This window comes from Anolis sagrei, chromosome 5 (assembly GCF_037176765.1).
Source record: "Anolis sagrei isolate rAnoSag1 chromosome 5, rAnoSag1.mat, whole genome shotgun sequence".
Taxonomy (NCBI): domain Eukaryota; kingdom Metazoa; phylum Chordata; class Lepidosauria; order Squamata; family Dactyloidae; genus Anolis; species Anolis sagrei.
Window position 1 is genome coordinate 91,776,035 of NC_090025.1, and position 15,006 is coordinate 91,791,040.

Below are 15,006 nucleotides of genomic sequence, written 5' to 3' on the forward strand. Positions count from 1 at the left end.
CACCCCTGACAGATGGCCATCCAGCCTCTGTGACTATTGTATTCTCATCCACTTATAACATACCTTAAGAGTATTGATGATAGCAGTACAAATAATAATTTTAGAATTATTCTCTGATTTTTTGCTTCAAACAACAAGAACTCACAGCAATATTATACATATGTAATTTTTAAAAATCACAAGCAGCCATGGTGGGTGAAATTGGAGTGCCATCTAATCTAACATTTTGTTTCCAACAGTAGCTAGTTATTTATTTATTTATTTATTTACAGCATTTATATTCCGCCCTTCTCACCCCGCAGGGGACTCAGGGCGGATTACAGTGTACACATATATGGCGAACATTCAATGCCAATTTTGACTTACAACATATACAGACATACACAGAGGTTATTTAACTTTTTCTGGCCGCCAGAGGAGCTGTCACTTTCATCGTCCATCTGCGACACTGATGAAGTACTTCCGCATTCCCCGCATGCTTTTGCTGGAGTCTTTTTTTATGGCCTCATAAATTAGTTAATTTAGCCTTTAAGGTGGTACCTAATTTTCCTACTTGACAGATGCAACTTTCGGGTTGCAAAGGTCGACAACAGGCTACACAATTGGTTGGAAATCCACTCCAACCCGGGCTGGCTTCGAACTCATGACCTTTTGGTCAGAGTGGTCTTAATGCAGCTGACACTCAGCCAGCTGCGCCACAATCCCGGTGCTAGCCAGATCCTGGGAGGAACATAAGCCAGTTTGCCTTCAAGATTGCTATTCATATATACTATTGGGTTCATTGTGTAGCAGCAACCATTTTCTCCTAAGTCACTTCAGGCTTTAATAGTTTCTTCTCATAAGGCTAAGTCCTATTCTTTACATTCAATTCTGTGCCCCATTTCATGGATGATTTGGATTTGTGTGGTGCCAGACCAGATGTTGACTAAGACCTTGCCTTGTGACTAATTATGACAATGCCACTATGGCAACATTCCTCTCACAGTTCTACCGAAATATCTAATTATGCTTCATCCTTTGTATAGACCCATTTTTCTTTTGAATTAATTTTCTTAAAATCAGCACAATAATCATACAATTTCATCATTTCACAGATACAAGCATCTTGACACTTGCCTCAGACAAGTCTCCACAAGACATAGGAGCAATACGGACTCCTTTATTTCCTACATCACAGATCATGCCCATAGGTAAGACATAATTAAAGCTTCAAATGTAAGACTAAATATTTCCCCCTTCCCATGCCAGATACCAAATACAAGGGATATTTTTTAAGTAAGGTCCGTTGGAACATAAGTACACAACGAAAGTTTATTTCAAAAAAGTAAATATATTTTCAGAAAGTACATACTTCACTCTATTTTTCGACATAGTTGCTGAGTTTGTTCAAACACTTATCATACCTCTGAACCAATTTTAAAATACCCTCTTCATAAAAACTTGCCGCCTGCTCCGATAACCAAATCGTCTGTAATCAAAGAAGGGCGACCGGAGCGGTTCTCATCATGGACGTTGTCACTGCCATCTTTTAATTGTCGTACCCACTTACGCACTTTGCTTTCACTCATAACAGTATCACCATACGCTTCACTAATCTGTCGATGAATTTCTGCAGCAGGCAGGTTCCTTGCTGACAAAAACCATATCACTGAGCGAACCTCACATGCGGCGGGTGAGTTGATAGTCTTACACATTTTTAAAGCACAGAACAGAACTGTACAGGTTAGCTACAGAGCAGAAACTGAGCACAGTTGTTCCCGAGGCATGCCGGTACATGACGCACGTGCTCGTTGCGGTATGCGCACGAACTACTAGTGTCTACAACAAAATGGACCTTACTTTAAAAATACCCCTCGTAGTACTCATCTTTGCCAGTGTTATAGAGTGGGGGACATATTTTATAATTTACTCCTTATTTATTTCTAGCCATATTTTGTTACAAACTTATCAGTCAGAGCAGGCCATTTCAATACACTCCATATTTTCCTTCCCAGAGAACATAGACTATTTGCAAGGGCTGGAACAGGCATGTAGCCGGGGGGGGGGGGGGGTGGTTGGGGGGGCACCCCCCCCCCCCAAATTCTCATGGTGGTCCACGAGAAGGCCTTACTGGTACATTATTTAAACTGTTATGTTTGTTCATATCATGATCTGATCACCATGCTCAATATTTCTCATATGCATGGGGGTATTGGGGTAACGATACAAAAGGTTTGCTAGGGTAGACCCTCTTTCACTCAGACTCAGCCCCCCCCCGAACCAAACTCAGCCCCCCCCCCCCCCCGAAACAAAATCCTGGCTACGGGCCTGGACTGGAATTATGAGATGGTTCAAGAGTATAAGGGATGCAATATGTTTGTAGAGCAGAAAGAAAAGGTTTGGACACAAAAGAAAGGATGGACAATTTCCCCTCAAAGGGGAACTCTTGTGCCTTACCTGTTCAGAACTTCAACTACCGCCTCAATAGGATGAGACTAGTTATAGAAAGGATAATAAATAGGGAGGATTTGGAATGGTTGGAGGAAGATTCAGAAGAAGTAGAGGACAAAAATTGGAATATATATTTAAGGATATAAAAAGGAATGAAATTAAGAGAATAAAAAACCCAATGTTGAGAAATGTGATAGGAATTTGGAATAGATACAAGGAAATATTATTATCAGAAAGTTCAACACTAACACCAATAATAATGGATAAAAAATTCCCAATTTTAAATATATATATATTAGATAAAAAATTAAGAGAGAAGAATATAGATTAAATTGGAGATTGGATAAAAGCAAACATGAGGAAGGAAACTATATTGAGAGAATTTAGAGATATTAAACTCTCATGGTTCCATTGTCTATAGTTAGAGCAATGGTTCAAGAATTGGATAAAAAATAATGGGGAAGGAGGCAAACTTACACAAGTTGAACAAATGATACAAAAAGAAAGAGCGATGGGAGAATACCACAAGCTGAAAGGAATAACTAGCAAATTGTATAAGATAATAATGGATATTAAGGGGGAAAAATAAAGGATGTAACATTAAGAGAGATATGGGAGGAAGATCTAGGGATTAGAATAAAAGAAGCGGATTGGGTACAAATATGGGATCAAAGGTATTTCAAGAACTTATCAATACATGTTAAAGAAAATTATTACAAATTGGTTTGGAAATGGTAAAGATTGCAAATATTAATAGGAATTACACAAAACATTGTTGGAGAGGTTGCCAGGAGGTGGGTACATATATACATATGTGGTGGCAATGTAAATATGTAAATGAATTTTGGGGGAAGGTATTTGGAGAGATAGAAGCTATAATGGATATGAAGTTAGGGAAAAGTGCAAGTATTGCATTGTTGTCACTATATAATGTTAACGATTTGAAAAAAAACAGAGAAAGATGCAATAGATAACATGTTAACTGCAGCAAGATTACTGATAGCGAAGAATTGGAAAGGTAAAATAAACATATCAATTGAAGAATGGTATAAAAAATTATGGAAAATAGCAATAAATGATAAATTGACATGTAGGTTAAGAGTCAGGAAAGGGGTATGGAAGGAAAATGATTTTGATAAAGTTTGGGGAAATTTTATTGAAAATGGCTTAAAAGAAGTAGAGGGAAATTACCTCCACAAGAAGAAATGGTATTTTGGAAAGAGAATGGAAATTGAAGTAGAATCATAGAATCATAGAATCATAGAGTTGGAAGAGACCTCATGGGCCATCCAGTCCAACCCCCTGCCAAGAAGCAGGAATATTGCATTCAAATCACCCCTGACAAATGGCCATCCAGCCTCTGCTTAAAAGCCTCCAAAGAAGGAGCCTCCACCACACCCCGGGGCAGAGAGTTCCACTGCTGAACGGCTCTCACAGTCAGGAAGTTCTTCCTAATGTTCAGATGGAATCTCCTCTCTTGTAGTTTGAAGCCATTGTTCCGTGTCCTAGTCTCCAAGGAAGCAGAAAACAAGCTTGCTCCCTCCTCCCTGTGGCTTCCTCTCACATATTTATACATGGCTATCATATCTCCTCTCAGCCTTCTCTTCTTCAGGCTAAACATGCCCAGTTCCCTAAGCCGCTCCTCATAGGGCTTGTTCTCCAGACCCTTGATCATTTTAGTCGCCCTCCTCTGGACACTTTCCAGCTTGTCAACATCTCTCTTGAATTGTGGTGCCCAGAATTGGACACAATATTCCAGATGTGGTCTAACCAAGCAGAATAGAGGGGTAGCATTACTTCCTTAGATCTAGACACTATGCTCCTATTGATGCAGGCCAAAATCCCATTGGCTTTTTTTGCCGCCACATCACATTGTTGGCTCATGTTTAACTTGTTGTCCACGAGGACTCCAAGATCTTTTTCACACGTACTGCTCTCGAGCCAGGCGTCCCCCATTCTGTATCTTTGCATTTCATTTTTTCTGCCAAAGTGGAGTATCTTGCATTTGTCACTGTTGAACTTCATTTTGTTAGTTTTGGCCCATCTCTCTAATCTGTCAAGATCGTTTTGAATTCTGCTCCTGTCCTCTGGACTATTGGCTATCCCTCCCAATTTGGTGTCGTCTGCAAACTTGATGATCATGCCTTCTAGCCCTTCATCTAAGTCATTAATAAAGATGTTGAACAGGACCGGGCCCAGGACGGAACCCTGCGGCACTCCACTTGTCACTTCTTTCCAAGATGAAGAGGAAGCATTAGTGAGCACTCTCTGTGTTCGTCCACTTAACCAATTACAGATCCACCTCACCGTAGTAGTGGCTCGGAAGAGGGGGGGGGGCACAGAGGAGGGGAAAAAAAAGTATACAAGATATATATATACGTTGGTTGATGTAATGAATTGAGGATGGAATATAAGATTATTGAAAGTATTGATGTATTCTAAGAAAACCAATAAAAATTAATTTAAAAAAAACTTTAAAAAAAACTACCACCTTCCCTATCAGTTGGCTATTGGGATAGAGATCTACAGTTTTAACAGGCACTTTTTCCTCAAGGGAGACTTAGAATAGAGCCCCACAGAGTGAGAAAAGCCTTTTCATCATGCAGCAGGGGTTTAACTTAATCTCCCTCTCACTCTGCCTCTCTTTCAGTATCAGCAGTTATGGAGACTGAGGCTAGTACGACTCTGGGTACATATACACTGCCAAGTTAATGCAGTTTAACACTGCCTTGTCAAGGCAGTGTTATCATAGGAATTTTATAAGATTTAAAAGGTCCTTAGGCTTTTCTTGTAAACAGTGCTGTTGTGTCAAAAATCTATAAACCCATGATTCTATAGTACTGACCCAGGACAATGAAAGTGGTGTCAAACTGCATATATTAAATAGTTGGGCTGGGTAACCACGGAAAAAATTGTTTCTAAACTCGATTCGTTTTTAGGGGGTTTTTGCGTTTCGTTTTTTAAAAGAATTCCGAAATTTTTCTTTAAAAAAGTTCGAAATATACGAAATTTCGTAAATTACGAAACAATTACGAATCGATTCGTTAATAACGGACGCGATTGTGCAATATGCAAAAAAAAAAACCCTCCAAATGGGACAGGGGGAACTTCTGAAGCTTCCCTCTCCCTCTGTTGTTGACTGTTGGTGTGATAATTTATTTTTTATCACTGATAAAACAAACAACAACCCTAAAACTTGCACCAGACATAAGGAAATAATAACGAAACAATTTTGAAACGATTTCGAAACGATTTCGAAACAAGGGTCTGGAGAACAAGCCCTATGAGGAGCGGCTTAGGGAACTGGGCATGTTTAGCCTGAAGAAGAGAAGGCTGAGAGGAGATATGATAGCCATGTATAAATATGTGAGAGGAAGCCACAGGGAGGAGGGAGCAAGCTTGTTTTCTGCTTCCCTGGAGACTAGGACGCGGAACAATGGCTTCAAACTACAAGAGAGGAGATTCCATCTGAACATTAGGAAGAACTTCCTGACTGTGAGAGCCGTTCAGCAGTGGAACTCTCTGCCCCGGAGTGTGGTGGAGGCTCCTTCTTTGGAAGCTTTTAAGCAGAGGCTGGATGGCCATCTGTCAGGGGTGATTTGAATGCAATATTCCTGCTTCTTGGCAGGGGGTTGGACTGGATGGCCCATGAGGTCTCTTCCAACTCTTTGATTCTATGATTCTATGATTCTATGATTTCGAACCAATTACGAAATAAATTGAAAAATTCATTTCGATTTTTAGTTGCTCCTGCATGGCTCAATATCGGATCGTAAGCTAATTTAAATACGAATCAATAACGAATTACGAAATTAACGAACGAAACCGCCCAGCCCTATTAAATAGTATTGATGCACCCCCAGCCTACAGAAATCAGTTGTCTGGTGAAGAATCAGTTGTCTGATGTTGGAGCGCAGTGGGAGGAAGAGACAGTTAGGTCAGGAAAAAATGGTGAAGTAAACTAGCATAATCAAATATTTTACAAATTGGTTTTCCCAGTCCATGTCAGATTATTGAAAAGCTTTGTTTTCTACATGTCTCACGTATTACTTTCCACATATGTAGATCAGATAAACAACTCCCCAAGAGTCGTTAATGCTATTAAATGGATAACTGCAACAATTGGATACAAATTTACTTTTTCAATACCGGGAGATACCTTTTATGATCAGGAGGATGGAAATACAACCCAGCTAACCCTTGGAATAAAACCAACCGATGGCTCACCAACAGGTCTGGAAAGCTGGCTGCAGTTTAATTCAAGTTACCAAACTATGTATGGATATCCACTTGATAATGACTTTGAGTATTCACCCCAAGAATTTGTACTCTTTGCCACAGATTCAGGAGGACTCGGGACTTCAAATACTTTTACAATAGAAATGCTCCGGCAATCCACTACCCCATGCCATATTTATACTGTTCGAACAAAAAATAGCTACCACTCATTCCTAAAAAATAGAGAAAGGGTTAATTTGTTTTTTGAGAAACTTTCCAATTATTTGATTGCTGGAAGGTCGGGCAACATGGTGATACTGCACCTCAAACCAGGATCCACGACGATCACATGGTACAGCGAGTCTTTTTGTACAACAACCAACGGCTGTGCAAGGGATGAAATCCAGGATGTTCTAATCCAGCTAGGAGAACCCGGTAGAAAGCTTAATCCAAATTTTGTTGAAGCAATGCTGCCAGACTACAAAATTAATCAAATAGGAGATGTTGAATATGGTGGAAGCTGCTTATCTACTATAAAACCACTGAATGAATTCCTGGTGTCCAACAAGACGGTAACTACATTTAAAGACTACTGTTCCTGGGTAGGAAACATCTTCTCTATTTTGCTCATCGGCATATGCACTGCAGTTCTGGTAATTCTGATAGTTACCCTCCACTTCTGTAAGTATCAGAAGGGGACTGTTGGATCACAATCAGTATCTGTTAATGAAAGGCCTTTCTTTACCTACATTGATTTGGAAATGGATATGCTGAGACCCCGGAAATCACCTGTAATTGAACAAGAGGCCCCACCATCGGCTCAGCTGTGGTTATCCCTTCCAGCACCTTCTCATCCACATTTTTGTAGATCAAACACAATCCACGTTGCCTCAAGTTTACCTCCACCTCCGAAGTATAGACTTCCCCAACCTTATGTATTGGAAGGACCAAGCCAGATAAATCATAATTTTAATTAGATTTTAGTTACCCCAAAGTTAGACCCAACTGAGAAGATAATTCAGGAAGAACATAAGAACCTTTACATTAGCACAAGTAAATCAAATTGTTAGTCAGCATAACCATGAATTTGGATATCCTAGTAATTATTCATGTTGACATAACGCAAAATAGCAGATCTAACAGATTTAGATTTTAAAAATCTGACTTCACAGAACTATGTATTTGCTATAAATCATGCAGGAAAAAGAGGCAAGAATCAGACTATGTCATTTCACAGAAGCTTTTGGACACTACATCATGATTCCAAACAGTATCGATCTGTGTATTGTCGAAGGCTTTCATGGCTGGAATCACTAGGTTCTTGTGGGTTTTTTCGGGCTATAGAGCCATGTTCTAGACGCATTTCTCCTGACGTTTCGCCTGCATCTATGGCAAGCATCCTCAGAGGTAGTGAGGTCTGTTGGAATTAGGACAATGGGTTTATATATCTGTGGAATGGCTGGGGTGGGGCAAGGAGCTCTTCCCTGCTGCAGTTAGGTGCGAATGTTTCAGCTGATCACCTTCATTAGCATTTGAAGGCCTGCCTGAGCCTGGGAAAAATCTCTTGCTGGGAGGTGTTAATCTGTGCCTGGTTGTTTCCTCTCTGTTGTTTTGCTGTTGTAATTTTAGAGTTTTTTAATACTGGTAGCCAGATTTTGTTCATTTTCATGGTCTCTTCCTTTCTGTTGAAATTGTCCACATGCTTGTGGATTTCAATGGCTTCTCTGTGTAGTCTGACATGGTAGTTGTTGGTGTGGTCCAGCATTTCTGTGTTCTCAAATAATATGCTGTGTCCAGGCTGGTTCATCAGGTGCTCTGCTATGGCTGACTTCTCTGGTTGAAGTAGTCTGCAGTGCCTTTCATGTTCCTTGATGCGTGTCTGGGTGCTGCGTTTGGTGGTCCCTATGTAGACTTGTCCACAGCTGCATGGTACACGGTAGACTCCTGCAGAGGTGAGCGGATCCCTCTTGTCCTTTGCTGAACGTAGCATTTGTTGGATTTTCTTGGTGGGTTTGTAGATTGTTTGTATGGACAAGGACAAGAGGGATCCTCTCACCTCTGCAGGAGTCTACCGTGTACCATGCAGCTGTGGACAAGTCTACATAGGGACCACCAAACGCAGCGCCCAGACACGCATCAAGGAACATGAAAGGCACTGTAGACTACTTCAACCAGAGAAGTCAGCCATAGCAGAGCACCTGATGAACCAGCCTGGACACAGCATATTATTTGAGAACACAGAAATGCTGGACCACACCAACAACCACCATGTCAGACTACACAGAGAAGCCATTGAAATCCACAAGCATGTGGACAATTTCAACAGAAAGGAAGAGACCATGAAAATGAACAAAATCTGGCTACCAGTATTAAAAAACTCTAAAATTACAACAGCAAAACAACAGAGAGGAAACAACCAGGCACATCTTAACACCTCTCAGCAAGAGATTTTCTCAGGCTCAGGCAGGCCTTCAAATGCTAATGAAGGTGATCAGTTGAAACATGCGCACCTAGCTGCAGCAGGGAAGAGCTCCTTGCCCCACCCCAGCCATTCCACAGATATATAAACCCTTTGTCCTAATTCCAACAGACCTCACTACCTCTGAGGATGCTTGCCATAGATGCAGGCGAAACGTCAGGAGAAATGCCTCTAGAACATGGCTCTATAGCTCGAAAAAACCCACAAGAACCTAGTATCGATCTGGTGTTAAGACATATTAGCAGGTTCCATGAAAGGTTTTGCAGTATCCCCAACCTTTCATAATTTTAAATCCCATGTTTAATTCAAGAATATATGTCACAAGAGAAATGTATTGTTACTGTGTCTTCTGAGCCAGTTTCTCCATCTAGCTGCTACTTACTGTGATCTCTCCTTGTTGGTTAACGTTTAAAATATCAATTGTAACAATAGAAGGAAATCTACAGCTATTAACTACTTCTTCTCACATGAATCCAGCAAAACACAGAGTTTCAACTAATCAGTAAAGGTCTTTTTAAAGGGCTGGTTGCCAGCTGTAATTTTTCCATGCTTCATGTTTTTAGAAGTAGATTAAGATGGCAATTTTACTACCTTGCTTTCTATGAAACATAACATCTGTGTAACTTAGCAAGTGACAATCCTTAGCTTCATGATATGAAAGCCTTAAAACTATTGGTTTCTGGATATTGTTGTTAAAAGCACAAGTTGGGCAGTATTTGTGTATGACTCGATCATTCCTGGCCTTTTGTAGTGCTACAATAGCCACAGATCCAAAGTACATTGGAGTATGAATTTTGGATGTATAATTTTAAGTTTCATGAATATTGTCATTAATATTCAAAAGACTTTAAACATATTACTTTCTATTTAAGAGCTAAAATAATTGTCAACTGAATTCGCTAAACATTTGAAGTATAATACATATACTCCTTCAAATCCCTATGAGGAGTGGCTTAAGGAGCTGGGCATGTTTAGCCTGAAGAAGAGAAGGCTGAGAGGAGATATGATAGCCATGTATAAATATGTGAGAGGAAGCCACAGGGAGGAGGGAGCAAGCTTGTTTTCTGCTTCCCTGGAGACTAGGACACGAAACAATGGCTTCAAACTACAAGAAAGGAGATTCCATCTGAACATGAGGAAGAACTTCCTGACTGTAAGAGCTGTTCAGCAGTGGAACTCTCTGCCCCGGAGTGTGGTGGAGGCTCCTTCTTTGGAAGCTTTTAAACAGAGGCTGGGTGGCCATCTGTCAGGGGTGCTTTGAATGCAATATTCGTGCTTCTTGGCAGGGGGTTGGACTGGATGGCCCGTGAGGTCTCTTCCAACTCTTTGATTCTATGATTCTATAAATATTGGGATATTTTAATGTAGTGAGGACAGCACACTTTGTCTCATATTATGATACAAATGTCTATTTAAATAATTACTGGATGTCTCCCAAAATGTATTACTGATCTCCATATACGCTCAATGTTTAGTTTATGTCATGATAAAACAAGCGAAGTTATGAAACACAAGTAAACTACAAGAATAAATACTGTAAAAGCTATTAAGAAACTGGCATGTATTATTAACTACTGTTAATGAAGGAATTTGGCTCTTTAAACGAAGATATTTTGTACCCTGCAATGGTCTGTTAAAATGTTTACTGTTTTAACATACATCTTATTTATGTGATACATAAGGATGCCCATGTAAAAGGTACAACAATGCAAAACTATAAAATGTAATTATCGTAAAACACACACTCCATGATGTTACGTAGACTGGTGTGTTATTTTAAACTTATCTATGTTCTTATGGAGCCCCCGGTGGCGCAGTGGGTTAAAGCACTGAGTTGTTGAACTTGTTGATCGAAAGGTCGCAGGTTCGATTCCGGGGAGCGGCATGAGCTTCCGCTGTCAGCCCTAGCTTCTGCCAACCTATCAGTTCGAAAACATGCAAATGTGAGTAGATCAATAGGTACCGCTCCGGCGGGAAGGTAACGGCGCTCCATGCAGTCATGCCGGCCACATGACCTTGGAGGTGTCTATGGACAACGCCGGCTCTTCGGCTTAGAAATGGAGATGAGCACCACACTCCAGAGTCAGACATGACTGGACTTAATGTCAGGGGACTACCTTTACCTTTACCTTTATGTTCTTATGCAATTTCTGAATAATAGTTTCTATATTCCCGCATGGTAGGAAGCTTGGACTGGATGGTCCTTGTAGACTCTTCCAAATCTATAATTCTAATGTATTAGAATGTATCTAGTCCCATTTAGACTACTGCAACGCTCTCTACGTGGGGTTGCCTTTGAAGACAGCTCGGAAGCTCCAACTAGTCCAACGCTCGGCAGCCATGATTTTAACAGGAGCGGAGCGCAGGGAGCATACAACCCCCCTGTTGCGCCAACTCCACTGGCTACCGATCTGCTACCGGGCTGAATTCAAAGTGCTGGCGTTGGCCTTTAAAGCCCTAAACGGTTCCGGCCCAAGCTACCTATCCGACCGCATCTCTGCCTATGAACCCACCAGGACTTTGAGATCTTCCGGGGAGACCCTGCTCTCGATCCCGCCTGCTTCTCAAGCTCGGTTGGCGGGGACGAGAGATAGGGCCTTCTCGGTGGTGGCTCCTCGGCTGTGGAACGCCCTTCCTACGGACATTAGACTAGCACCATCTCTAATGGTATTCCGCAAAAAGGTGAAGACCTGGATGTTTGTGCAGGCGTTTGAGTAATTTAGTGCAATCTGGTAATGGAACATAGGAATGGAACAATGGACAACGAACCTGGACTACGCTTGGATGATGAGAAGATTGGGTACGGTTGTTTTTTTTGTAATAATTGTGCATTGTAATTGCTTATTGGTAATTTATGGATAATGTGTTAAGTCAGTTGTTATACGTTGTATGGAACCACTGCTGTTTCTACTGTTTTTACTGTTTGTGAACCGCTGTGAGTTGCCTTCGGGCTTGAGATACAGCGGTATATAAGCAAAGTAAATAAATAAATAAATAAATAATAAATATTAGCTTGTGTTCCATTAAAACTGTAATATTGGTTAAACTTGTATCCTTACTGTTGAACTGTATTAAATTTGATCACATTTTTGTTCCTTTTCCATATACTCTCTTTAAAAGTGCCACATTATATGTCTAAAAAACAGCTTATAGTTTAGTATTTTACAATAGCTGCTTGCCAAAGAATCAAATTTGCTTTCAAATCCCAGAAGAGGGATTAGTGCCTAATCTCAATAGGAAGGAGCCAAAGCAGCAATTTTGGCTGGATAAAGTACTTTAAACAATTAGCAAGAAATGCAGTTGAAACAACACGGGGTCAGTTCTGATAATTCATGGATTAAAAAACTGAAAAAAATATTAATGTTTGGCTCCTTAAAAATAATTTAAAACAACAGTTTCCCTCTACTTCCATATTTCAAAACTAAATTGTGCTGACAGCTAGGACTAATAATTGGCATGCACCACCTGAGGCATCTATGTATCACCACGAATCACAGAATATTGTCTGAGTAGCTTTTTAACCCACATCACAGTGACAGTAGCACAAATATAGGGTGGTATCAACCTACTGAAACTGCTTCTACAATTGCTTCTGCAGTGGCAGCTGACTTGGCAGTAAACTCCATCTCAAAAATGACTTCTAATACAGAGTTTTTAAGATCTCTTTTCCCATTTCTTGCAGAAATATCCAAGGTCTCAGATTTCAACCCTTTAAGTAATCTTTTTAAGACCTTCTCTATACAGTATGTTCTCCCAAGAGATCAAATGGAGAAATATTTGTGTGAACAGGGTCGCACAAAAGTGATCTTGAGGCTCAGGTGTCGGCGGTATCCGGGAGGGCCTTTGCACAATTGAGACTTGTGCGCCAACTGCGACCGTACCTCGTGAAGGCTGATCTGGCCGGGGTGGTCCATGCCTTGGTCACCTCTAGATTGGATTACTGCAATGCGCTCTACGTGGGGCTGCCCTTGAAGACGGCTCGGAAGCTTCAATTGGTCCAGCGGGCAGCAGCCAGGATGCTAACCGGGGCTCATTATCAAGAGAGGTCTACCCCTCTGTTTAAGGAGCTCCACTGGCTGCCATTTATTTTCCGAGCCCAATTCAAGGTGCAGGTGCTCACCTACAAAGCCCTGAACGGTTTGGGACCACCCTACCTGCGTGACCGCATCTCCATCTACGAACCCACACGCTCACTCCGATCATCTGGGGAGGCCCTGCTCGTGATCCCACCCTCGTCACAAGCGCGCTTGGTGGGGACACGGGACAGGGCCTTCTCTGTGGCGGCCCCCCGACTTTGGAATGCCCTTCCAAAAGATCTCCGACAGGCCCCTACCTTAGCAGTTTTCAGAAGGAACCTAAAAACCTGGCTGTTCCGACGTGCCTTCTCAGATTAGGAATCCCCATCCCAAGTCCTAGAAGCACTTTAGTACAACCGATGTTACTGCACACCATACCTCTAATCCTACGTTCCTCCTGCCATTTCAGCACTTTAACTCCTGTACCCCATTGCGCCGGCCGAACCAGTTTTAATAGTGTCTTGATGTAGTTATTGTTGTTATTTTGCTTAATTATTTGATTTGCTTTGCTTATTATTGTATTATGTTTTATTGTATTGTGTTTTGAGGCTTCGGCCTGTGTAAGCCGCATCGAGTCCTGCGGGAGATGCTAGCGGGGTACAAATAAAGTTAATAATAATAATAATAATAATAATAATAATAATCTACAACAATTTTACAATAAAAAACAACAACACTGGGTTGTCTTTGAAATGTGCAGTTGAACACAGGAGTGAAAACCACACTATACACTTGTGCAATAGTCTATTCTGTGACTTGGTCCAATGAATGCTGCTTGCTATGTACAACCCAGCTGAGAGAGAAGTTCTCATGATATCATGCAAGATATCACGGGGTGTCTGCGCCCTACACCACTGGAGAAATTACACTGTTTATTTGGCATTGCACCACCTGACATCCCCAGCTCATCCCTTGTTTGGGTATCAGCCAGCATGTCAACGACTTAAATCTAGAAATAGTTTTCTAAGATTTACAGAGACACTCGCTGGAACACCTCAGCAAGTGAGAGTCCAAAAGTGGCAGGCTCAAACCCAGAACCTCAACCAATGTCTGATACCAAATGAGAGACTCCCCCCCTAGGCACACAGAAGACTGGGCGACTTTGAAGCCGCTGAATAGACTGTGCTCTGGCACCATGAGATACAGATCCAATCTTACGAAATGGGCTACAAAGTGGAATCCACGACATGCGAGTGTGGAGAAGAGCAAACCACTGACCACCTGCTGCAATGCAACCTGAGCCCTGCCACATGCACAATGGAGGACCTTCTTGCGGCAACACCAGAGGCACTCCAAGTGGCCAGATACTGGTCAAAGGACATTTAATCAACTACCAAGCTTGCAAATTTTGTTTTGTGTCTGTTTGTTTGGTTTTGCTCTGTTAGAAATGTAATATAATCGTCTGGTTGCCCCTGACACGATAAATATATATATACACAAGAATGATTGTTTGGAGGCCTGTATAGGGCATATAGTGGTAGCAAGAATGACTGCCTAACTCAGGCTGTTAGGTACAAATATGGAAGAATTTACCCATCAATATAAAGAGTTAAACTCTCTCTGCACATCTCCAAAGCAATTTCAAAGCCAATTTTTGCTCAAGGCTACAACCAATGAGCTTTATGATTGAATCCAAGGCCCCTGGCTTCCATTATGGAGTTTTATGTATTGCTCTGTTAAAAAAGTGTTCTAATTAAAGTATCTCTAAATATGACAACAACTACAATAACTCACCTTGTAGAAAATACCATTTTCACAACAGGAAGCAAAGGCACTTTTGCTTATCATATAAAGACACTACTA